The 24,154-nt window shown below is 42.1% G+C and overlaps 1 protein-coding gene and 1 long non-coding RNA gene across 2 annotated transcripts in view; one reads left to right on the forward strand and one right to left on the reverse strand.

The window, feature by feature from the left end:
* Cdk9 (Cyclin-dependent kinase 9) overlaps window positions 1–24,154 on the reverse strand; it is a 274,529-nt gene that overhangs the window by 166,597 nt on the left and 83,778 nt on the right. The gene's annotated exons all lie outside the window — the stretch shown is intronic.
* LOC142786863 (uncharacterized) lies at window positions 606–10,334 on the forward strand. Its single transcript, XR_012889193.1, has 2 exons — window positions 606–1,148; window positions 6,167–10,334. It is a non-coding gene; the product is annotated as an uncharacterized LOC142786863 (long non-coding RNA).

A 24,154-nucleotide genomic window follows, 5' to 3' on the forward strand; every position in this document is an offset into this window, starting at 1 on the left:
ACATGGATGCACGGTACGTTATCGGTAGCTATGAAAGAAACCTTAGCATTACTGTTACAAAGGACACATTGAAACGGGAGCTTCTAGAAAAAAAAAAGGGGGCAAATTTTATGCTTGAAGCTTTTTCCCAATATATATCATGGCCACATTGGAATAGACCGTAATAAGTACATTCTTCAGCCTCATTATATATCAAGACGAAGAGATCGTGAGCTCAAGGTTAGAGAATATAGAGGCAGGACTAATCTTTTAAAAACACTTTTTTTCTCAAAACAGTTTCTGAATAGAATAATCTGCCTGGTGACATGGTCAGCACATTAGATAACGAAGCTTTTGCAGCTGCTCTTTGACATCTCATTCTGTCTTTGGCTGCAGTAAAATTTTATGCAAAGTGCAGTTCTCATCACATAGTTTTTGTATTTTTTGATGATTGTACAGTATAACTTCATTTTTGTTTTTCCTCTCTTTGTCTAGATTAGATTATCTATATGTCATTCATGTGCTTTGACAACAATGTATGCCGCTATTTCTCCAATGTAATCATGATTCCAATTGTTTTGTTTTTTCTTTTTTTGCAAATGTTTTTGAAATGTATGATCTATAAACTCTGTGTAATCCCGCCACTCTGAAGCCTGAATGGCGCTGTGGGTACGAGTGTAAATTTAAGCGTCAAGAAACAAGAGCTTGATTTGAGCAAGTTGGTTTATCCTGGTTGTGTTGTAGTAACAGCGCGAGAACTGTAGGAAGAGACAAAATGGACAAGAAAGAGTGAGAAATACAAGTGCGATGAGGTTCCCTGATGCCACTAAAAAGTGGGGCCGAAAATGCACAAGCACGTGCATCTATCCTCACCATCGCATCGCTGCACATGTCCGTGTGGCATGCGCAAAAGAAGAAAGAACTAGCCACATTGACCAATCAGACGGAACCAGAAGCTCGAGAAAACGCATTGGCCTGGCCGGACGTCAACGTTCAGCAGGGCAACACTAACAGAGGTACCTCGTCGAACGTCAATGCCCGAAGGACTCCGTACACGGCACGTCTTCTGCTCCGGCGACAAGCAGACATAGACCCTGTAACAACCCGCCTGGCGCTTCTTGCCCGATAGCATCGATGCTGCCGCAGTTGTTTCGTCGGTCCTCAGACGTGTGAGCGCATCGTTTGTTTGAACTGATTAGATTCTAAAGATGCATTGTCATTTTATTTTGCTTGCTATACTTTCTACTTGTGTTGTTTGTGCTTTCTTGTGTTGAAATATATGTTTGTGTGCAGTGCAATCGTCTCCTCTTCGTTGCTGCTCTAGCCAGCGTCTCTCGCACAACTCTTAAAGCCTGCTCCCCGAATCTTTATTTCATAGCAACCTGCAGGCGCCACTCTGCTGGACGGCTTTACTGTAGGGTCTTGCAGCCGTGCTCTTTCCTGTCCATTTTGTCTCTTTATACAGTTGTTGCACTCTTACTACAACACAACCATTAAGCATTTAAGTTCACCAAAAGAGTATGTCCCTGAACGCAATCATGCGACAATCTTCGTCATGCTGCTCGCATCTTGTAGAGATTAATAAGCACAATGTGGAATTGGGAGAGGGGTAGGTTATGCAAAAAAAAGATTGCATAAACTGATACCCTCTAAAACTAGCAGTTTTTGAGGCCCGAAGACAACAGTTCCCATCAAGATAGCCTTTCATTGACAGTTATGATCTGTGAATGCATCAATTTCAAATAGATGAACGGCAAAGACAAGCTCACATCCTAGAACTTTTTCTGCTACGTCAAAATAGACCATCTTCACTGCTGGAATGACAGGCGTGCACTCAAAACATTCGGGAAATAAAAGTTCATGACCTTGAGCAGAGATTATCATGCATTTAATGGTAATGCCAGTGATATATTATTCTCTGCACTGCGCATTATCTGGAGCCATTTTGAATTAAGAAAAAGGTTTATGCATGTCTCTGCTGCACACTGGGCTGCCTGCTGAAATTGAGACTGTTTACTGTTTGTATGCACCTCGTCTTTAAGCTGAACTCATTTTGAGCTTAACTCGTATAATTGCTGCAACAAAATAAAATGCAAGTATTGTCTAAAATGCAAGTATTGTCTTCCCTGTAGGAGCCACAGGGAAGAAAAAATACAAGCATCACCAGGGGGCGCCACTCCACCGGATGGCCTGTCTTTTACTATTGGGCCTTGTGGTAGCAGCTAGCTCTACATTAACGACGGCAGTTTCACGAGCAGAAAAGCTATTGAGGGACTATGATGCGAAAGAGAAAGGAACTTTATGTAATCAATGCTGATGAGAAAGCTTGTCTTTTTCATGGTCAAGAAAGCCTTTATATAGTGAATGTGTCAAACAATAATAATAATTATTTAAGTATACTGTAGGCTCAATCAGCCCTTGCAGGAGTAGTTACAGAGAAAATGAAGCATTTCAAAGAAGAATAAAAATAAAATCACAATCAAGAACAGAAACGAATCGCACGCACCTCCGCAACAAATGATTTCACAGTAATGCGATTCACAACACTCTCTGGTAACATGTTCCATTGAGCAATTTTTGAGAAAAACAGTGAATATTTGTGAATATTAATGCAACTTGAAGGTTTTCTGATTGCCTTAATGTGGTTAGTTCTTGATGAGTGCAGAAAAAGATGACGTAAATAACGTCGCTTCGGAATTTTGAAATGATTATGGGACAGGAGATCAATGAATTTTAGTTTGTAGACTATTCTTCATTGTGAAAGTTTTTCAAGGTTCACTTTCAGTAATTGTTCGGAGACGCTGCACTGTCGAGAATACTCCGAGTATATGAATCTGGCGGCTAGTTCTTGAATGCGTTCAATTTCATCAATTAGGTGTTTTTGGTAAGGGCTGCAGATCAAATCAACATACTCAAATGAGGGTCTAACAAGAGTTCTGTAAGCATTTATTTTTACATGCGATGGGGTGTTACGTAGCTTCCTTCATAAAAAAAGATAGTTTGCTTTCAGCAGTCAGAGATGGAGGAGATGTGAGGTTCCCAGTTGAGATTAGATTTTACTCGATGACATTTTACGAGCGTGGTGTTACCAAGGGTATAACTGAAATTTATTGGGTTTTTCTTGTTGATGAATGTAATACACTTGGTTTTTGATGCGTTAAGTCTCATGCCCCCTGTATTGCACCAGAAACAGATAGATTGCAGTGAATAATTCAATCGTATTTGATCCCTTGGATGACGTACTACTGTGTATACTACATAGCAAAAGGCCGCATTTGTACAATTCCTTGAATACTGAACATTATTAATATACATAAGAAATAGAATGCGGGCAAGAACAGACCCTTGTGGGACCCCTGAGTAGACCTGAAGCTTTTGGGAGGCTTGTTTTCCAATGGACACGCTTTGTGTTCGATTTGTCAGAAGACTGGAGATCCAAGAAATAATTTTACGGTTTATGCGAAATGCTAATAATTTTGTAAGATCTTGATGTGGAAAGACATGGAATGCTTTAGAAAAATATAAAAAAAATGGCGTCGATTTTATCTCTATCATTAATTGCCTTAGTAATTTCATCTGTTAAATCAGCTAGTTGTGTCACCGTAGAAAGCCCTGATCTGAATTCATGTTGTCGACTGTAAAGTAGTTAGTTGTTTTCTAAGAAGAGTAATGAAGCATAAAACTTCAGCAAGTTGGTAGGACGTAACTGAATGTAGGTGAATGTAGGAACCGCGCAACCTCAAAGTAATTACTTCGTAACTACGGAAGCGAGAAAATAAAAACATAAAAGAGCGCTGACTTTCAAAGTCAGCGCTCTTTTCTGTCCTTGTTTTTTCGCTTCCGTAGTTACGAAGTAACTACTTCTAGGTTGCGCTGTTCCTACATTCAACTAAGTGGAGTATTATGGCTTTAATGATTATATGTTCCAATCATTTGCCATACATGCTCATTATTGAAACTGGACAATAGTTTTGTTCTAATTTCGAACCAGATTTAAGGATTGGAATTATGTTAGCGCTGTGCCAGTCATCTGGTAACATTGCCATATCAAGAGAGGTGATGAATATTTTAAGCAAGTATTTAGCTATCCATATGGCATATCGGTTTAGAAACGAGTTTGTAATACTGCCGGAACCAGGCGATTTCTTCAGATAGCTTTTACTAAAAGAGAAAATATGCCTTCTTCACTTATGGTCCATTCTGGCATGGGCATTTCCAACACATATTGTACAAGCGGCACGTTGGAGGACGATTTCGTGAAAACAGATTGAAAAAATAAGTTTAGTTCATTTGCAATACCTTCTGGTTCAAAAATAATGCGATCACAGACTTGTCTTTGTGAAATAGTATCGCCTTGATCAGCAAAATGGTGCCAGAATTTGTGAGGGCTGTGTTCCATGAATGATGATAATGTGACGTTGTGGAAGCGTGACTTAGCATCTGCAATTTTCTTTTGCAGAGTCGAGATAAGATTATAGGTTTCTGTGTTTCTGCCTTTTTTCCGTCTACGCTTTTCATGAGTATTCTTTCCCGAGTAACCCAAGGGTACTCGCGGTTGATAAGTTTTTCTCTATTGTGGGACAAAACTGGCTTCACAAAAAGACACGATGCATTTGAAACATGACCATAGTTCGTTCACATCCGTCATTTCGTTGAAGGACACAAAGTTAGTCTCTAGGAAGTTACATACTACAGGGTTGTCTGCACGTGCATAATCTTTAACGAATATGGGCAGTGCTTTTTGTGGTGTCGGGCTGTTGATAGTGGACAAGATGAAATGATCAATTTGTTATTTGAAATGCCAGTTTCTGTAGACACAGTGCATCCACGTAGCGTGCTGCTTACAATGACTAGGTCAAGGAGCGACGATGAAGATGAACTATTCGAGTATCTTCAGTTACCAATTGGTCCAGCGAAAAACTAAACGTGGTATACAGTAGTGAATCCAAACTTTGTGCTTCCCGTCCGTCATGTGAAAGAGTATTCCAATTTATCCCAAGAAAATTGAAATCCCCTGCAAAATTAATTTTTGACCATGAATTCGTGTGCCTCGAAAGATAGTCGCGAGTCTTTTCAACATATTCAGCGTCAGCAATCGGAGGTCTAAACATGCCCCCCAAGATTATGCTCTTATCATAGCATGTGATTCTGCCCCATAAGCTTTTGTGGTTCGGAATATTGTTTAACAATATTCTTTAACAACAACAATTTTAGATTACGCTTAATTGCTACTGCTACCCTTCCTCCTCTTGATTCGCGATCCCTACGAAACAGCCTGTAGAAAGGGGGAACTATTTCACAATCTCGCACTCTTGAATGTAGCCATGTTTCAGTTATCACTAAAACGTGTGGTTGATGCGACAAGATTAAGTGTTCTAGTTGATTAAATTTATTTACAATGCTCGGGCATTCAAAGACAGAATTCTGATTGTTTTTGTAGTTGGCTGTCAGTTCATGTTGTTTTTATTGCGTTTTCCGTGCGTGGATGGAATGGTGCGGGCCGTCTGAGTGGAACGGATGTTTTTCTTTAGTCCAATTCTAGCATTTTTTTAGCGAGTAACAAACAAATAATTTTCCATCAACTTTTAGCTTGTCAAATATTAACTTTACTTTAGCACATCTTGCTCTTTTACTAGCAGAAAATTGCCGTAATCTTGCTCTCCGTTCCATTATTCTCTTTGAAAAATTTTCAGAAATAGAAAAGGAAGTGCCTTTGAGTTTCGAGCAGCTAGAGAGAATTTGAGATTTCTCAGAATAATCAAATAGCCATATAATGACCGGGCGAGTTCGATCTTCGCTTCGTGTGCCTATTCTGTGGATAAGTTCAATGAATTTAATTTCGAGGCCCAATATCTCCTTGAAGATGCTATGTACTACAGTGTGTTCAAGTGATTTCACATCCTCCTCATGTTCTTGCACGATGCCGTAAATTACTAAGTTGTTGCGTCGACTCCTATTCTGTAAGTCATCAAGCTTCACAGTTAAATCATGAATTAACTTTTCTGTGTCAGCGCAAGTTTTTTTCAACGTGGCTATTCTGTCTTCATGTTTTTTCAATGACGCCGTTTCATTTTCAATTGCAGCGAGTCTAGTCTCCATGCTATGAACTGCTGCTTCTATCTACCTTTGTGGGTCTGGTGGCACCGACCTGGGACACACGCTCATGCGGTTTTTTTTTGTAACGCAGATGGCTTTGTGGCCGGTAGCCTTCGTTACCGGAACAACCACGCATGCTCCGTCAGATGACATCGGATCAGCATTCCCGGCTGCCCAGCCCCCCTTCTTTGGGAATTCATGGGCGAACCAAGATACACAACCAGACGGGTATCTTCAATATCATCTTCCGGCAAGGGTGACGTCAACAGAACTGCCACGGATAAAACTTAGAGACAACTAGCCAGGCACTTCAGTGGGCTTGGTGGCACCGACCTGGGGCACACGCTCATGCGGTTCTTTTTTGTAATGCAGGTTAGTGAGAAAAATTCAATATAATCAATTCGAGACGATGATGTAACCCTTACGGTGCTGCCGAGCCCACAGTGTCTTATTGCCACTATGTTTGATTGTTGCCATGTTATTAAACTGTTATTACTAACATCTGACGACGTGGAACAGAACCCAGGGCCAACTTCCGACTCTGAATCCACGTCAACCAACGCTGTGTTGAAAAAAATCCTTAAAGAACAACAAACGAAAACAACCAAAACACTTAAAGAACTTACAGCTAATTTGAGACAAATTGAGGGCGTGGTATCTACTATCGAGGAAAAAATTACTGCCATGAAAAATGAAATCGGTCAGCAAAAGCAATGTAAGGAAAAACTAGCAGAGTACGAAAAAAACTGCCTAGGCATGACTCAACGAAAAAAACTGCCTAGGCATGACTCAACGAAAAAAACTGCCTAGGCATGACTCAGCAAATACTATAACTGACAGCTAAGATTGACGATCTGGAAAACGGAAGTCGTCGCAACAATATCGTAATATTTGGGGTGATGAAGAGCCTGATAAAGATTTAAAATCACAGAAAGAAAAGGTTCAACAAACTGTTTTTACTAATATACTTGGTATTGCCGTAAAATCTGTTGAAAGGATTCACAGAGTAGGCAATCCTCGTAGCAAACGCCCACGACCAATTGTTCTATAACTTTTCGATTTCTCTGAGAAGTCTCAAATTCTCTCTTGCTGTACCAAATTAAAAGACACAGAAATATCGATTTGGGAGGACTTTTCGAAACGAGTGAGAGATATGCGCAGTCAGTTGTGGCGCTCTGCCGCAGATGAGAAAGCACAGGGAGCAAAGGTGTCTCCCGTGTTCGAGAAGCTAAAAGTCGATGACAAAATGTTTATCTGGGACCCCATACAGAACGCCAGAGTAGAAGCTGCTGCAGGGTACTCTCGACCGAAAGTAGCTACAAGGACAAAACCTGACGTTCAGAAGGCGGATTGACATGGGAAGACCAAAAACTTGAGAATCTTGTCCTTCAATGCATGCAGCATAGTAAACAAGCTCAGCTAAATCGAAAATTTAATTCTGTGTCATCACCCGCACATGCTGGTAATTACCGAAACTTGACTACATGCTGGTGTGTTGGACTGTGAAGTAATTCCGGCATCATATAAACTACTCCGTAACAACAGGACCTCCAGAGGTGGTGACGTAGCGATAGCCATTAAAAACAACATCAAGTTTTCTGTTCTTGATGGAATTACCGAACACGAAAGCTTATGGTGCAAATTATTTTATTATGGCAAGACGATATTACTTGCTGGCGTATACCGCCCACCCAATGCTGCACCCCAGTATCTGGAAGCTGTTCACGACTATCTTTCGCATCACGCAAACTCAAGGTCAAACATAATAACAACAGGGGATTTTAATCTGCCGGGGATAAACTGGACTGACATGTGTTACGACAGCAGAGATGCCAGAAGTGCAGAATCGCTGCTTTTCACTGCGTTCAGTTTTTCGCTGAACCAACTAGTGTCCGAAAGTACGAGAATTGGGGCGTCCTCCTCTCTTCTCGATCTGACGTTCGTTGGAAATACGCTTCAAAACAGCGCAGTTAGCACAGAAGAAGGTATTTCAGATCATAAGTTGCTTGTCCTGACTTGCCCTATCACAGTTATTCGCTCATCTACCAAACGACCATGCCTTTACGTAAAGATTATGCGCGCGCAGACGATGACAAAATATCAGATATATTAGAACGCAACTTCGCCGAATTTAGTGCCCTGAACAGTGTTCCGGAATTGTGGACGCGTTTTGAAGAAATAATATATCTTTGCGAAAACAACTTCGTCCCCCAAAGAAAGAACCGGGTCAACAAAGATTACCCATGGCTAACATGCGCGATAATTAAGTTGAAACGAAAACTGAAATGGCGATGTCGCACAAAGAGAGATAAAAACAAAATCGTTGGTATTGTTGGCACTATGCGTGATAAAGTACATGAAGCGAAATCACGATTTTACAGTGTAACTTTGCCAAGTTTTATGAAGGATGACCCTAAAAAATTTTGGCACTACTTATCAGAAGATAGACCAACCATTGCGCAAATCAAAACTGGGAATAGAACATTGAACCTAAAGACATTGCGAATCAGCTTAACAACTATTTCCAGTCAGTTTTCACACACACTGCTTCACAAGAGCCACTGGCGGCCTATCCTGTTGAGCAGCCTATGGATAAATTATTTATAAGTGAAGAAGGAATATTACATTTATTGAATAACCTTGACCTAAGGAAGTCCACTGGTCCCGAATATCTCTAATGCATTCTTGAAGCGATATGCTGCCTGGATTTCAAAATATTTACTTATATTTAAAGTGTCTTTGGATACCTCAAGTATTCCTGATGACTGGCGCAGGTCAAAAATAATTCCAGTACTAAAATCTGGCTCTAAATTTGAACCAAGCAACTACAGACCTGTATCATTAACAAGCACGTGTTGTAAGGTGATGGAACACATAATTTTTAAATCTATTATCAGTCATCTAGAAAGGAATAACCTTATTTATAACCAACAACATGGATTCAGATCTGGGTTGTCAACACTAACACAGCTGGCCGAAATAACTAATGACCTCGCCAACGCTGTTATTACCAAGTCAGGTTGATGCCATATTCTTAGACTTTTCAAAGGCATTTAACGGGGTCCCACATGAAGATTTACTCACAAAACTACAAGCTTCTGGTATTGATGACACCTTAATCTCGTGCATTTCCAGCTTCTTAATGAACAGAAGACAACGTGTAGCCGTAAACACGGATATGTCCGATAGCCTCCATGTGTACTCGAAAGTACCGCAGGGTTCAGTCCTTGCGCCTCTACTATTTCTTATTTATATCAATGATGTGCAATTTTGTATCCAGTCACCAATCCAGATGCGGCTTTTCGCAGATTATTGTGTCGTGTATACAGTTGTAAGACATTCAGAGGACCAAATCGGCTTGAATAACTCCCTAAAAAATATTTGCGCTTGGTGCCAGAAATGGGGCATGAGACTGAACACATCTAAAACCAAATGTCTCACATTCACTGATAAAAAGAATCCGCTTGATTTTTCGTACACTTTAGAAAATATTGAACTCCCTAAAGGTGATCAGGCAAAATACCTTGGTGTCACGCTTTCAGCAAACTTAAGTTGGGAAGCTCATATCGACACCGTCTGCAAAAAAAGCAGTAGGGAAGCTTTCCTTTCTTAGAAGAAGGTTGCGAAATGCTCCGGCCCAAGTCAAATTAGATGCATACAAGACTCTTATTCGCCCTGCCTTAGAATATGCCGACATAATATGGAGTCCCCACCATCAACACCTAATGGACAAAATTGATTGCATTCAGAAATTAGCTGCACGATTAATCTACTCTAATTATTCACAGCATTCAAGCGTCACTGACCTAATTAATAGAGAGAATCTTCAGCCACTTTCCAAACGAAGAATAATTTCTAGGTTAAAGTTCTTATACTTGCTCTATCACGGTCATTTTAGGATACCGCGCAATCTGTACTTAAAGGACCCATTTAAACACTCATTCAGGACAACCATAATAAGGTCATCTTTATTCCCAATGGCCATTAGCTTTTGGAAGAGGCTGCCAATCAATGCTGTGAATTGTTCTATGCTGGAATCTTTTGTCGACCGTCTAGAAGAGATTAACTTTTCTAAAAATGTATACATGTGAATCATGAAGTATCCTATGTGTATCAATACTTTCTTTTTCTTTTTGTGGAGCCCTATTATGTCTCATGTTACCTCTATGTATCCACTCCTGCATGGGCCTGATTAGGGCCTGCAGTATGTATAAATAAATAAATAATAAATAAATAAATAAAAGTAACATTGCCAACCAGGTCTATTAACAGTTTGTTTGTTTTTGCCTGCTCTTTAAGTATCTTTTTCAGAAGTTTGTTATCAGAGTCAGGGTCAGAATGGAGAACTGGGTTAGGTTCAACATCGCTGGATGTTAGTAAGAGTATCCTAACCACATTATTATTACACTAATACCTCATGAGGTATTAACTCAAAGTCGTAAAAACCACGAAAAGTTTCGAGATAAGCAAAGTTGCGCTAATGCCGGGAAAAATTAGCGCATTTCAGAAAAATCACTACTACTTACTGGCTCTTCAACAGCAGTTTCTAATCCTTCTTTTCGTGCAGGTTTAAAAGAGAAAAAAATAACATACAAGAGACTTTAACCGGCTGGGTTTTGCCAGTTAAATTTGCAATACCAGAGCGTCTGCCTTCTCCGTAATTATTGCTGTGGTCATGGGAAGGTTCGCAGCTTTGGCATTCCGCAACCATACCATCAACACCACTTCAACAACTGGGAACTTTGACCCTCGAACCCGCTTCCACTGGCTGGAAAAGCTCTGCTGAAATCTGTCCAGCACCTTCTGCTTGTTTTTCAACACCGTGAAAAGCATAGAAAAAGGAATGCCGAATTCCTGTGTGATGCTAAATTTCGTTCGGCCTCTTTTCTCCACTTCCTCAATTAGGGCAACCTGTTTTTCTAGTGTTAGCGATTTGCACTGCTTAGACGCCATGCTTTACGCACTCACCCTAAGATGCCGCTCCTCACAGTGAGCGAAATATCTGCATCGCTCAGTTTGCGCAGACGAACAAAAATCACACCTCACGGAAAATCACGAGCACTGCACTCACAGTCAGCAAAAATCCATACTGCGTGGTTTGTGCAGACGAATGGAAATCACGCCTAACGGAAAGTCATGTGCACTGCACAAAGCGAATGCGAAACTACGCCAAGCATGGACGGAGGACCTCCTCGCTCAGTGCATGTGTCACATGACATTCCACAGAGTTTCTTGACAAAGCTGATATGTAACTTGGCTGAGACTTAGCACACTTCGCGATTGCGAAAAGCACCAACGTAGTGGCAGGTGCGGCGAAATAGAAAAAAAAAAAATCAACGAACTTCAAGCGTGGCAGCATCGCGCAGATCTTGTGAAATGGTCTGGCAGCAGACTTTTCGTTCCACTCCCAGTCAAGATTACTTCGAGTTATTGGCAATCCAACCTAAAAATACTTCAAGATAAAGAAGAAATACACAAGGGACGTACAAGAAAATGTTCGGTGGCGCACAAAATTTTGACTTAGCCGATTTTTCAAGATACGAGAGTTCGAGTTAATGAGGTATTACTCTAGTAGTGAGTTGGCATTCTTTCTTTCCTCTTGTCTGTTGTCTTGTTGTTTCACAATCAAAGCAACAAGCAGTTTCTGTTACCAAGCGTTGCATTGACCGAGGAGAGAGCTCAGGATGGTTTCCTGCAAGTTTTCAAATAATTATGCTTCAAAAAAAAAAAAAAAAAGGCAAGATACTTGTCAGCTTTTTTGATACTTTATGTGGCACGCGTCATCCTTGTCTGTTCTACGACGACTTCACCAAGTGAGCATGAAAGTGTGCTCTTTATAACATTGTAGCAAGTGCAAATAAATAATAATAAACCATGAATCACGAGTATAACAACTAAGGAAATCTGACATTGGGTGCTAAGAAACTGGAGCGAAAATTAATATCAGAGATATGTTGCCTTCATGTACAAACAAATTGGTGCCCCTGCATAAATGTGCCGACTAGCTGTCACTTCCCAAATGACCTAACATTTCTGAATTCAGCTTTTTCACTCGGCGATTCATTTCGAATCTCAGCAACTTTGGGAGACATATTAATAGGAATGGATCTTCGGGTTGGGGTGGGGGAGGGGGGGGGGGGGGTATAGAGTGCTACCCTCTTCAGGAAAGATTTGGAGCCAGCACATTAACCAACGTGTAGCTAAACATTATTCTGTTGCTGCACATTGCTGACACTGTTGCATCTATGCACAGTTGCACTTTTGACCGTGGACCAGAAGTTGTGCACACTCGTGACATGCCTTCCCGACACAATTGTCATGAATGGTGCCAGCGGCTAATGGAACAGAGAGGTCTCCAATGATTAATACATGTGTCATAATACCCGTGTCACACGGCCACTATTGAGCTCCATCAACGTAAATCTCTCCTAGGTCGTTCCATGGAGATCGAGTTGTGGCAGTGTCACGCGGCAATGACATGGTTGTAATAGTTGCCGCGAGGCGGCTCAGCTAGTTCATGATGATCAGGGGCGCGAAAAAAACGACACACAACAGAGAAGAAGTACACGGGACGACGCGCTTGAGTGTTCTAACGCAGTCTTGTTCAACCCCTCGGTAATGAAGCGCGTCGTCCCGTGTACTTCTTCTCTGTTGTGTGTCGTTTTTTTCGCGCCCCTTATCATCATGAACCAGCACCAACTCGCCCAACTTTTCACTTTACTGAGTATAATTTCTTGTACAAAGGGCTCTTTTGAGTGTTCTAACGCAGTCTTGTTCAACCCCTCGGTAATGAAGCGCGTCGTCCCGTGTACTTCTTCTCTGTTGTGTGTCGTTTTTTTCGCGCCCCTTATCATCATGAACCAGCACCAACTCGCCCAACTTTTCACTTTATTGGCTCAGCTAGCGCTGTTTGAATTTTGCAGAAGTATCCTAATTTCATCTCTAGTAGCTTTTTTTTTTGTATCTTCGTTATGCAGTTCTTACAAAAACACAATATTAAGTAGGGCTGAAGTGACCAAAGCATTAAAAATTATTTCAAATGAGAACACATTCGCTAAATGGAGCAATGCTGGTAGCGACGCTGGCCACCTTGCGCCTAACGCTATGTTTGTTTGCAATTGCGCCGTGCTCAACTAGTTGGTTTTATAGCCCGTAAGTTAACCTTGAATTAGGTCGGGTCCCATTACCCATTTCTGCAGCTGTCGAAGCAGGCCGCGATGATGCAGCACTGTCAGTCATTCCTCTCACGTGCAAACTAAAGCACAGTGACAACCACATGCACGGTCGAAATACTGTAAAATGGCCGCGCTGAGCGTGACTTGCGAGTCACGAGAAATGGTGTGGAGGGCATCGGTGTGGAGGACACTGGTGTGGAGAGTAGAATAGCTGCACTCTGGCGGGCATACACAATACACCACATTGTGTGCACATTCAACAATCCAATCAGAGGTATACAATACAGCACATTGTGTGCACATTCAACAAACTTGAGCTTGTGTTTTATGCTGCATTCCTCACGTACAATGAACACTTTGTCACATTTCTGGTTAACTAACGTGCACACTCCTCCAATTTAGTTTTTGGCCGAAAAGACCACCTTCATACCTTCCAGCTACCTTTTTTATTCTGTGCGAAAGCCTGTGTACATAAGGGACGGCTACCATCTTAGATCTAGAACCGGTAAGCCCAGCTGTTTCCAAAATTCGTCAGCCTGATAACTACAGCCAGCGTAACAGAGAACAGGTACCCGAGGGCCTAATGGGGTTTTTAACATCAGATAGCAGAAGAAACAGTTAGGGTATCAGCATAGACACTTAAGACTTATTACTCGTTGCCGCATGCGCCTTCAATACACTGTGTATACCAGAAAATAACGATCAAGTGATGTTCCGCAACACATGCAGTATGCCCGTCGAGTCTTTCCTTGAGCTTCTGCACTTTTATTTAGAGAACGCTCACGTGGGCTTCAGAGAAAAACCTTCATCCAGGCAAAAAGAGTTTGCATTGGATCGAAGGTAGCCCTCGTCCTTAGTGACCTATTCAAGGACAGCATAGATAGAGACTTGAGATTTTGTCTACATGGTGTAGTCTACAAAAAAAACACCGGGTTTTTTCATGTAAATATTGACTGGAGTTTTCTGTTTTTTTCCATTCTTCTGTTATCCCAACCAAGCAGACTTCTGCCGAATGTTCACGTTTGAAAGAATACAGATATCCATGTTGCAGGCCCTAAACCTGGAGTGTAGAGCTCGTTGCTGCATTTTGTAGCCTGCCTGCATTCCTTGATTGATGTGTGTGGTTTAATGTTCCAAAACTACCATGTGATTATAAGAGACGCCGTAGTGGAGGGCTCCAGAAATTTCGACCACCTGGGGTTCTTTAATGCCTGCAATCCTTGGGGCATACAAAGATCGCGAAAGCTCAGGTATGAGTAACTTGAGCCTGGTAAATGCCCGTGATATCAAGCTTTTCGCAAAGTGGACTGGGCAAACACAATGACGGGTGAGCGACCACCAAAAGTGCGTTCACGTGTAAACTCCGGCTATGAATGGAAAGGAGCTTGAATAAGAAAAAAAAGAAGTATACGAAAAAGCAGGCGCTGCTATGTTGTGTCGGTACAGAGTCCTCGACCGCAGGTATGCTGGCAAAATGTTTAGAAGCTCCTCAAGTTCTCAGGGGGTCACAAAATCTTTGACAGCACTAGAGCTTGAAGGCATATGTTTTTGCCAGAGATTAAGCATGACAGGAGCAGTGTGAACCTGCGCCCTTCCTTCTTGGAATCCACTCGGAAAGTTTTCAACGTATTACATGACAGGAAATGATATAAAAGCTGATAGAATGTGTTGTCACGACAGTTTTTTTTTCAAAACTTTCCTCGAGATGGTGCATTGCTATTGTAAACTTTTTTTAGTGCAAAACAACTCATCGACAGGGCATTCAAAAGCGCCCGTCCTGTCTTTCTCGTTCTTGTGAATATTTTGTTTTGCGCTCCGTGATTTCCCAATCGTGACATTTATTCCCGCAAAAATGGTAGCAGCACGAGGACAAGCAGTTCAATGCAGTAGGGAGCAAAAGGGAGCTCGATGCTTGCGAATCGTGCTGCTCTATCCCCTTGGAAGCCGCATGACTTCTGAAAGTGGAATATAGTGCTCCTTCTCCATTGATTTGGTACAGAATTGTAGATCGAACTCAATGTAAATCACGATGATGCGTAATAAAATTCGCTGGAGTTGCACATGTGCCAGAACATGCTGCACAAGCCACTTCCATGCCGTCTTAAAGCCATGTTCATTTATTTTGAACAATTGTGAATTACACTAAATACACAATAATAGAGTTACAGATAATTATTAAGTGTTTCCTCTCGTTAGTGTCACAATCCGATATGCGTTCTTCTCTCCTCTTGAAAAACGAGTTTTGCAGCATGCATGTGCATAAATTGGTCATTCTACTTTGTCATAGCCTGCGAACGGTCTATAGTCATTAAACGCAAAGCCTATTAGCAATAAATTTGAAGCCAGTGTGATGCATAAAATCACTAGTGCATCACCAAAGATTACGGTGTTTTTAGGAGAAGCTCCTAACGTCTTGTTGGGAATTCTAACTTCCTAACTAATTCTAATTTACGTCTCAATTTGAGTCTTTCAATTCCTTTGATCCAGTCATCAGTGAGTTTGCCGACTTATAATCGGGAACACATCTCTCGTACACGTCATGCACTCATTTTGTGTGCGTTCACGATGGCAAAATATGGGAGAATGAGGAAGGGTGGAAGGTGGTTACTATGCCCGCATGACGATAATAGGGATTATCTTTACCGATCTATGTAAGAAGAAACGAACGAAAAACACAAATGCAGCATAGGAACCAGGAAAGACAAGGGCTGGGTTTACAAATAAATGTTTATTAAAGAAAGCCTCTAAACAAATTAAGCAGAAGCACATGCTTAAAAAGGCTATCTAAGCCACAGTTGCACAATTAACCGTCCAATGTTTTCCAACAAACGTTTCAAGGTGGTATAAGCAGCGGACTTTCTCGGAACACAAATATCAGTGCCAAATGTTCCTGCTATCTAGAACCGAGAGTTCTTTATCCGTGAGGAAAGCACCATGTCACTCACGCATGACAGTTTGCTCCGTTTTTATTTCGAAGGCTTCAAGAGTTTCGCGTTCAGTCTTACTTTTCTCTTTGCCAATGGCATTCAATCATTTGAAAGAAATTCCTTTGTCATGCGGCTGTATCGACAGAGATCAGACGGGTCAAGGCCTAGTGACACTTATAGGTAGGGTGAACATCTTTCAGGCACAAAACTGACCTCTTCGCTAATCTCTGCGTCCCTGATATATCAGTGTCATTGGCAAAGGAAGAAATAGATTGAACCTGAAGATTTTGAAGGTTTAAAAAGTAAAAGAAAACAAAAAAACATGGGGCAAAGTGAAAAGCATATATAAGTGATCCTTCAGCTGTCCTTACCGCTAGATAAGGAATTCGCGTTGCTAGACAGCAACTGCACGTGGTGTTTATCATAGGTCCATTCACCAAGTGCTGTTCAGCGGTGCAGCATTGACGACCTCTGAACCCTGCCGTTCGTTTCGAAAGGTGCAGAAGAGATGCAGCACTAGTTCATGATTTTCCTGCACCTCCTGGGCTGACAGTGCCGGCTTGGTGCAGCCCCGTGTGCAGCTAAGCAGACGACGCAGCACTTAAGCGTAGGCGCTATACCGGCATTTACTAATGCGGTGCGATTTGCCAAGGTGTTTGCGCCTGAAAACTGTCTGCATGTGCGGTTCACCATCGGTCAGTGTTAGCTGAACGGTGTAAATTAAGCGAACAGAAATAAGGCCTGCACCTTGTCGGCACATCATTCGTTTCAGGCGTAGCGCTGTGCCCGCACCGCTGAAGTGACACTACGCAATTTCTGAACTTCGCGTGCACAGCCGTGAACCAGTTCTGATGGGTGCAGGTGAATCGAACAAACCTCATGTAAGTGTGCTGTTTGTGCCATTCTGACATGCTTCTTGCCTTTGTAGTGTTAGGTGTACAGCTGTGGAAAGCCTCAGCCTATTTTTTTATGAATGCACTTCTGGAGTACATGGATGTGTAGACTTCACATTTCGCTAGAGGTCCTGTCTAATTGAGGTCCTTAGTTTGCTCTTACAAAAATGTTATAAACCAACTCTCCGTGCAAGCTACGTATGTGGTGTCCTTTTTCAAACACGGTTGTGAAAAATCGGCATCTACAGTTAGTTGAAAGTCCGAGATAAAAACAGGTGAAGTAAAAGCAGATTACGCCCCGCCACGGTGGTCTAGTGGCTAAGGTACTCGGCTGCTGACCCGCAGGTCGCGGGTTCAAATCCCGGCTGCGGCGGCTGCATTTCCGATGGAGGCGGAAATGTTGTAGGCCCATGTGCTCAGATTTGGGTGCACGTTTGCTCTTACAAAAATGTTATAAACCAACTCTCCGCGCAAGCTACGTATGTGGTGTCCTTTTTCAAACACGGTTGTGAAAAATCGGCATCTACAGTTAGTTGAAAGTCCGAGATAAAAACAGGTGAAGTAAAAGCAGATTACGCCCCGCCACGGTGGTCTAGTGGCTAAGGTACTCGGCTGCTGACCCGCAGGTCGCGGGTTCAAATCCCGGCTGCGGCGGCTGCATTTCCGATGGAGGCGGAAATGTTGTAGGCCCGTGTGCTCAGATTTGGGTGCACGTTAAAGAACCCCAGGTGGTCAAAATTTTCGGAGCCCTCCACTACGGCGTCTCTCATAATCATATGGTGGTTTTGGGACGTTAAACCCCACATATCAATCAATCAAAAGCAGATTACTTGGTTTGATAGCACGGCGTGGAGCATCACACGAAGTGCAGGACCAAGCCCATTGAAAATACAAACCCACGCTTCAGTGTTTTGTCCACATTCATCTTCTGTGCATTACTTCACAGTTCACATTAACTTGAAGGGTCCCTGAAATGGTTTTTCACATTCTGTTTTTGATTAAACCACAACTGGAGAAAATAATTGGCGCCAGAGTTCAATTGAAACACGCATTAACGGAGCCACGAGTACTAAAAAAGCACCCTCCTCCTCCGCTCTGTTTTTCCCACTCAACTGCCCTTAACTCTTCCTTCGAGCGCTCGGGGCTAACTTCCGCCTTCACGGCCGCTGCGAGAGATTTTGCATACACGTATAGCCCACCGCCGATCCGATACCAACAGTCTGTGCTGCGCGTTCCACAGCCAATCAGATCAGCTGGAACCGATCACGTCAGCATGTCGCTTGGTGTATGGGTGGCTGAAAACTCGTTTGGTCGAGTCGTAGTGATCAGCAGTGATCCGCAGCTTTAAAGCGTCGTAATAAGTTACACAGTTTACTCAGAGAACTCAAATCGGCCTCTAAATTACCCTTAGAACTTGGTCTACCGGCCCAATGTGTTTGTAAAAAATCGTCAAAACCGTTTCAGGGTCCCTTTAATTTATGGTGATCACCATCTCGTCCAATATTTTTGATCTTGCTCAGCCTGCCGACTACAACGGGGATCGTTGCTGTTTGATAGAGTATTTCGTCTATTGATTGTCACTTTACCTTTTTTTGTTCATTAAAGGCCATGCATGTGGACTAGTTTCATAACCGTTTTTTTTTTTTTCTTAAAGACAATAATCTTTTTTGGGGACCTTCAACGAAAAAATTTTGGTCTGTCTATTCGTACATTTGTCTGTTTGCCCGCACTCAATGATACCCTATACGGCACCAAACGATACTCCAAATGGCCGACCCCATCCGCAGCGCCCCCCAATATTGCTCAAGATTCAATGTTCATACTTGTGCGATTGTCAATTAAAAAGCAATTATTGTGATATCTGAGACACCATAACAACACGTCAATATTCTGTATGTGTGTCTTTTTACTAGAAAACGCATACATAAGTAATTCTAAGGACTGTAGCGCTTATCACGCTGCGCTGATGATGCAACACTAGCACGAAAAGGCAAGTGTTTCAAAACGCTTTGCTAAGACGACACGAAGGTGGCACCTACCCGTCGCCTTGCGTTCTATACCTTAACGCCGCGCGCTTCGTTTTTCCAAATAACTGCCAGATAGCACTCATGTCTCACGTGACTTGATACGCTCATTCGCCTCCGCTGCACGATCGAGGCGCCCCAGCAGCGCCTCCAGAATACGATTCACCGATTTTCTTGTGCAGAACGTCAAAGGTTTTGTTCCCTCTCTCCAGATGCAAGACTATCGTCTTTCAACGACATCTGCAGTGTAACATGCAGATACGGGGCCAATTTTCGTAAATACTATGCCCTAAACAGCTAGCCCTTCCTCAGTTATAACAGTACCTTCCCTACACATTGAAGAAAAGCGCTTCTACCGTCCCCATTTCTAGTCCTGGCCCCCACCCTTCGTATTTCAACTACCTTTGTTCTTCGAATCGCTTTCACAGTCATACTTATGAATATTCCAGTACCGAATTTCCCCACCTTTCATTATTGTTCGAAGCCTGCCTCACATATTACATATTTTATTACATATTACATATATTATTACATATTACATATTTACATAAAGGTTTTGGATTGCGGCGACAACAGTACGGAGCACTCATGGAATGCACGACAAAATCCTGCTTCATCGGCACGACGACATGTTGATGGTTCCATTATCCTGCTACCAGAGGGCGTCAACAGTGACGTCATCGGCTGGAAGACTACAAAGGGAGCGGCAAGACATTGACCATGCCAGAGGGCACGGCAAATATCTGGCGGACAGTATGAATTAACGGCTATCATTGCTTTTCCAGATTGTGCCGTGGTTTTGGATTGCGGCGACAACAGTACGGAGCACTCATGGAATGCATGACAAAATCCTGCTTCATCGGCACGACGACGTGTTGATGGTTCCATTATCCTACTACCAGAGGGCGTCGACAGTGACGTCATCGGCTGGAAGACTACAAAGGGAGCGGCAAGACATTGACCATGCCAGAGGGCACGGCAAATATCTGGCGGACAGTATGAATGAACGGCTATCATTGCTTTTCCAGGTTAGTTCTGGGAGTCATATTGCTTTCTACCGTAGCGACGATAGATTTTTGTTGGTTTTGCCGTGCCCTCGGCGATGTTGTGCTATACTGATTGATGTTTGGTCTACAGTGATATTATTGTTGACATCGGGAGACGTTGAGGTGAATCCCGGGCCGCCGATAGAACAGATGTTGCAGACTATTTTGGACAACCAGGCTAAATCAGATGGCAGGCTGAATGCTATTACAGAGGAAATCTCGGCCCTGAACAGCAAAACAGACCGACTATATGATATTCTTGAAGTAATCCAGGAAATGAAAGCTAAAATTGATTATCTCGAAAAGACGGTAACGTGCCAGGCTGAGCGATTCATAGATTTAGAAAATAGAAGCAGAAGAAATAATCTTCTAGTTTTTGGTGTTGAAGAGCAGCACAAAGAATCTGAGGCCGATTTGAGGAAAGTTGTTGTGAATGAAATATTTGGAAAGCGTCTGGGCATTGAAGTAAAGTCGATAGAAAGAATCCACCGAATCGGGAGAAAAGACGCAGCAAGATGCCGACCCATAATAATGAAATTTCATGACAGCCGGGAAAAGGAAAGTGTGCTGCGTCATTGCAAAAAGCTGAAAGGAAGTTCTATCAGCATCAGCAACGATTATACGCAGGAAACTGTGGCAGTTCGCAAAAAATTGTGGGAGAGTGCCGCTGCGGACAGACCAAATGGCAAAAAGACAACTTTGCTCGTTGACAAGATTAAAATAGACGAGCAACTTTACGCGTGGGACACAGTGCAAAATGAGTGTTGTCCGTATCGGTACCGCCCATACAAAAGCCATGGAAGCACAAGTTCTAAACCCGGCTCATCGCGGCATTCGACAAGGAATAAGCCACCTCAAGCATAGCTACGCTTGATTCTTTTGAATGCTCCTAGTATCGTTAATAAAATCACTGACCTGGAATACATATTGCTGTCGGAGAGTACCCATGTCGTGTTATTAACGGAAACTTGGTTAAGCACTTGCATTACCAGTGATTGTATTACACCTCCAGGGTATAGCATGTTCAGATGGGACAGAGATGCACGCGGTGGGGGCGTCGCTATTATTGTAAAGGATTGTTGTCGGGCCATTATGGTGAACAGCGATATGTCCGAGTCAGTGTGGTGTAAAATAACATTTGAAAACATTACGTACTTCATTGGTGTAGTTTACAGACCACCAGCGACTCCACCTGAATTTTTAGATGAGCTTAATGAATTTCTTCGCACTCATGCCAACAACTCGACTAATATTGGCTGGTGACTTCAACTTGAGACACATTGATTGGGAGGCTTTGTCTAGTCAACATACTGAGATAATGAGTGCAAATAAACTATTGGAGATTGCCTTCTTTCACAATTTAAAACAGATTGTTAACGATTACACAAGGGTAACACCCAAATCACGATCATTATTAGATTTGGTCTTTTTGTCCAGCAGGATTGAAGATTACAGCCTGTCAATTCAGGAAGGTATATCTGATCATAAGATGATTTCGGTGAACATACAGCCATTGTCGAGCAAGCCTTCTGATGACTTAGGGTCTAAAGAACGATTGTTGGTCAAAGATTACGAGCGAGCGGATGATACTTCGATCTTAGATTACTTAAAACAATCATTTAAGGAATTTGAAATTGCCTCCCACTCAGAGACAGTCGAGGAATGTGGGAGCGCTTTAAATGCATCATTGCTACTTGCACGGACAGATTTGTACCAAATCGTTATAAAAGAAAGAAACAGCAAAATCCATGGATAACTCGCGATATTGTTCACATGAAACGCAGAATAAAAATACTACGCAGGCAGCCAAAGAAGTCAACTGAACTATCACAGGCACGCAGTAGACTAAAAACAGCATTATCAGAAGCAAAAAGAAAGTTCTTCAATGAGACGCTGGGAAACTTCCTTAAAAGCTCGCCCACCAAATTCTGGCGTTTTTTGGGAGCAAAGAAATCAAAAATAGACCAGATAAGTATAGAAGATGCTCCTGTGACAGATGCACAAAGGATAGCAGAGGGTTTCAACGAGTTTTTCCATTCAGTCTTTAATAGACATGCACAAAGTTCCGTCGCAGACGAGATAAACTATTCCTGCGCATGCCCCATGGAGCCTCTTTCGTTTCATCAGGAGGGCGTGTTTGAACAACTGTTGAACTTAGATCCAAAGAAAGCCAGTGGCCCCGACGGAATACCAACAGTATTTTTAAAGCGATACGCCGAGTGGGTGTCTTTCCATCTGGTAATTATTTTTGAACAATCTTTACGTAGCCATTCCGTTCCACAAGATTGGCGTTGCGCTGCTGTTATACCCGTGTTTAAAAGTGGAAATTGTATGCATCCAAACAACTATCGCCCTGTATCCTTAACCTCTGTATGCTGCAAGATCATGGAGCACGCAATCGCTAAACATATTATTCATTTTCTGGAAACAAATAAGCTGCTTTGCGCCACTCAGCATGGCTTCAGAAGGGGCCTATCCACGGTGACACAACTTATCGAAACGGTTCACGACTTTGCGCGGGCTTTGGATGAACACCAACAAACTGATGTAATTTGCATCGATTTTAAAACAGCGTTTGACAAGGTTTCACATGGTAAGCTGCTTTATAAGCTGCGTCAAATTGGTATCAGTAATGATGTTTTAAAATGGATTGAAGCTTATCTAACAGGGCGGAGGCAAGTAGTGCGTGTTAATAATTCTGTGTCAAGCTTTTTGGATGTACTTTCCGGGGTTCCACAGGGCTCGGTGCTAGGCCCTTTATTGTTTTTAGTTTATATCAATTATGTAGCCACAGTTGTTCAGCCGCCACTGGTCTTGAGACTGTTTGCAGATGACTGTTTAATTTATGCTCCAGTTAAATGTGAAAACGACCAGGAAAAAATTAACCAGTGTCTTGAGGATCTCCATACCTAGTGTGAAAAATGGGATATGGAAATTAACCACGCCAAAACTACTTTTGCGAATATTACCCGAAAGAAAAACGTTCTTGATTTCCAGTATCGTATGGGAAGTGCAATTTTGACAAATGTTTCTAGTTTTCGATATCTAGGCATTGTGATATCAAATGACCTAAACTGGCGCAGCAACGTTGAAAATGTGTGTTCTTCCTCGTACAAAAAGCTGTGTTTTCTTCGAGTAAAACTACGAAACGCAACCAAAGACGTCAAACTGATGGCATATAAAACTTTTATTCGGCCTGTTTTGGAGTATGCTGCCGTAGTTTGGAGTCCCCACCAAAAAGGCCTAATAAATGAGCTGGAAAGAATCCAAAGACTTGCAGCCAGGTTCATATGTTCAAGATACAAAAAAACAGACTCAGTTATCGAGATGCTAAAATCATGTAAATTGGAACTGCTTCAAGGCGACTGAGGAACAGAATAAGATTATTATTTCAGATTCTCCAGGGTCAAATAAATATTGATAAAAGTATGTACATACGGGAACCTGGTAGAATTAGCAGAAGAATAAACCATAGTGCAGCCATTAGAACATATGTCACCCGCACAAACGTCTTTCGGTATTCGTTTTTCCCCAATCTTATCGAAAACTGGAATGCGCTACCTGCACATATTGCTGAGTGCACGGATGCAAGGGCTTTTGAACATTTGCTTGACAACTATATGTTACCTGAAAATCGTTGGATGATGTGTTGATGTTTTGCTTTCCTTTTGTCATGCCAATGTTGATGATTTTTTTTTGTTATTGTTGACAGTTGACATTACTTGAGTGTTTCTATATACCAATTATTACTTTTATGTACTCCCTCCCTGTAATGACCCACAAATGTGGGTTAACAGTATGCTCAAATAAATAAATAAAATAAATATTCTCGTCAGCTAAAATATGTCGACAGTCCTCGCCAAACACCACTGTTGGCGCTGTCACTGACCAGGGTTCACTGAAATACAGAACTCAAAAGTATCTTAAAAATCACCTTTAAATCTAATCCAACACCACCTTTCCACATTTTTAGGAGCACTCGACAAATTTTATTATAGTCCAGTTATTTAACTT

The sequence above is a fragment of the Rhipicephalus microplus genome, unplaced genomic scaffold (assembly GCF_043290135.1).
Source record: "Rhipicephalus microplus isolate Deutch F79 unplaced genomic scaffold, USDA_Rmic scaffold_34, whole genome shotgun sequence".
NCBI lineage: Eukaryota > Metazoa > Arthropoda > Arachnida > Ixodida > Ixodidae > Rhipicephalus > Rhipicephalus microplus.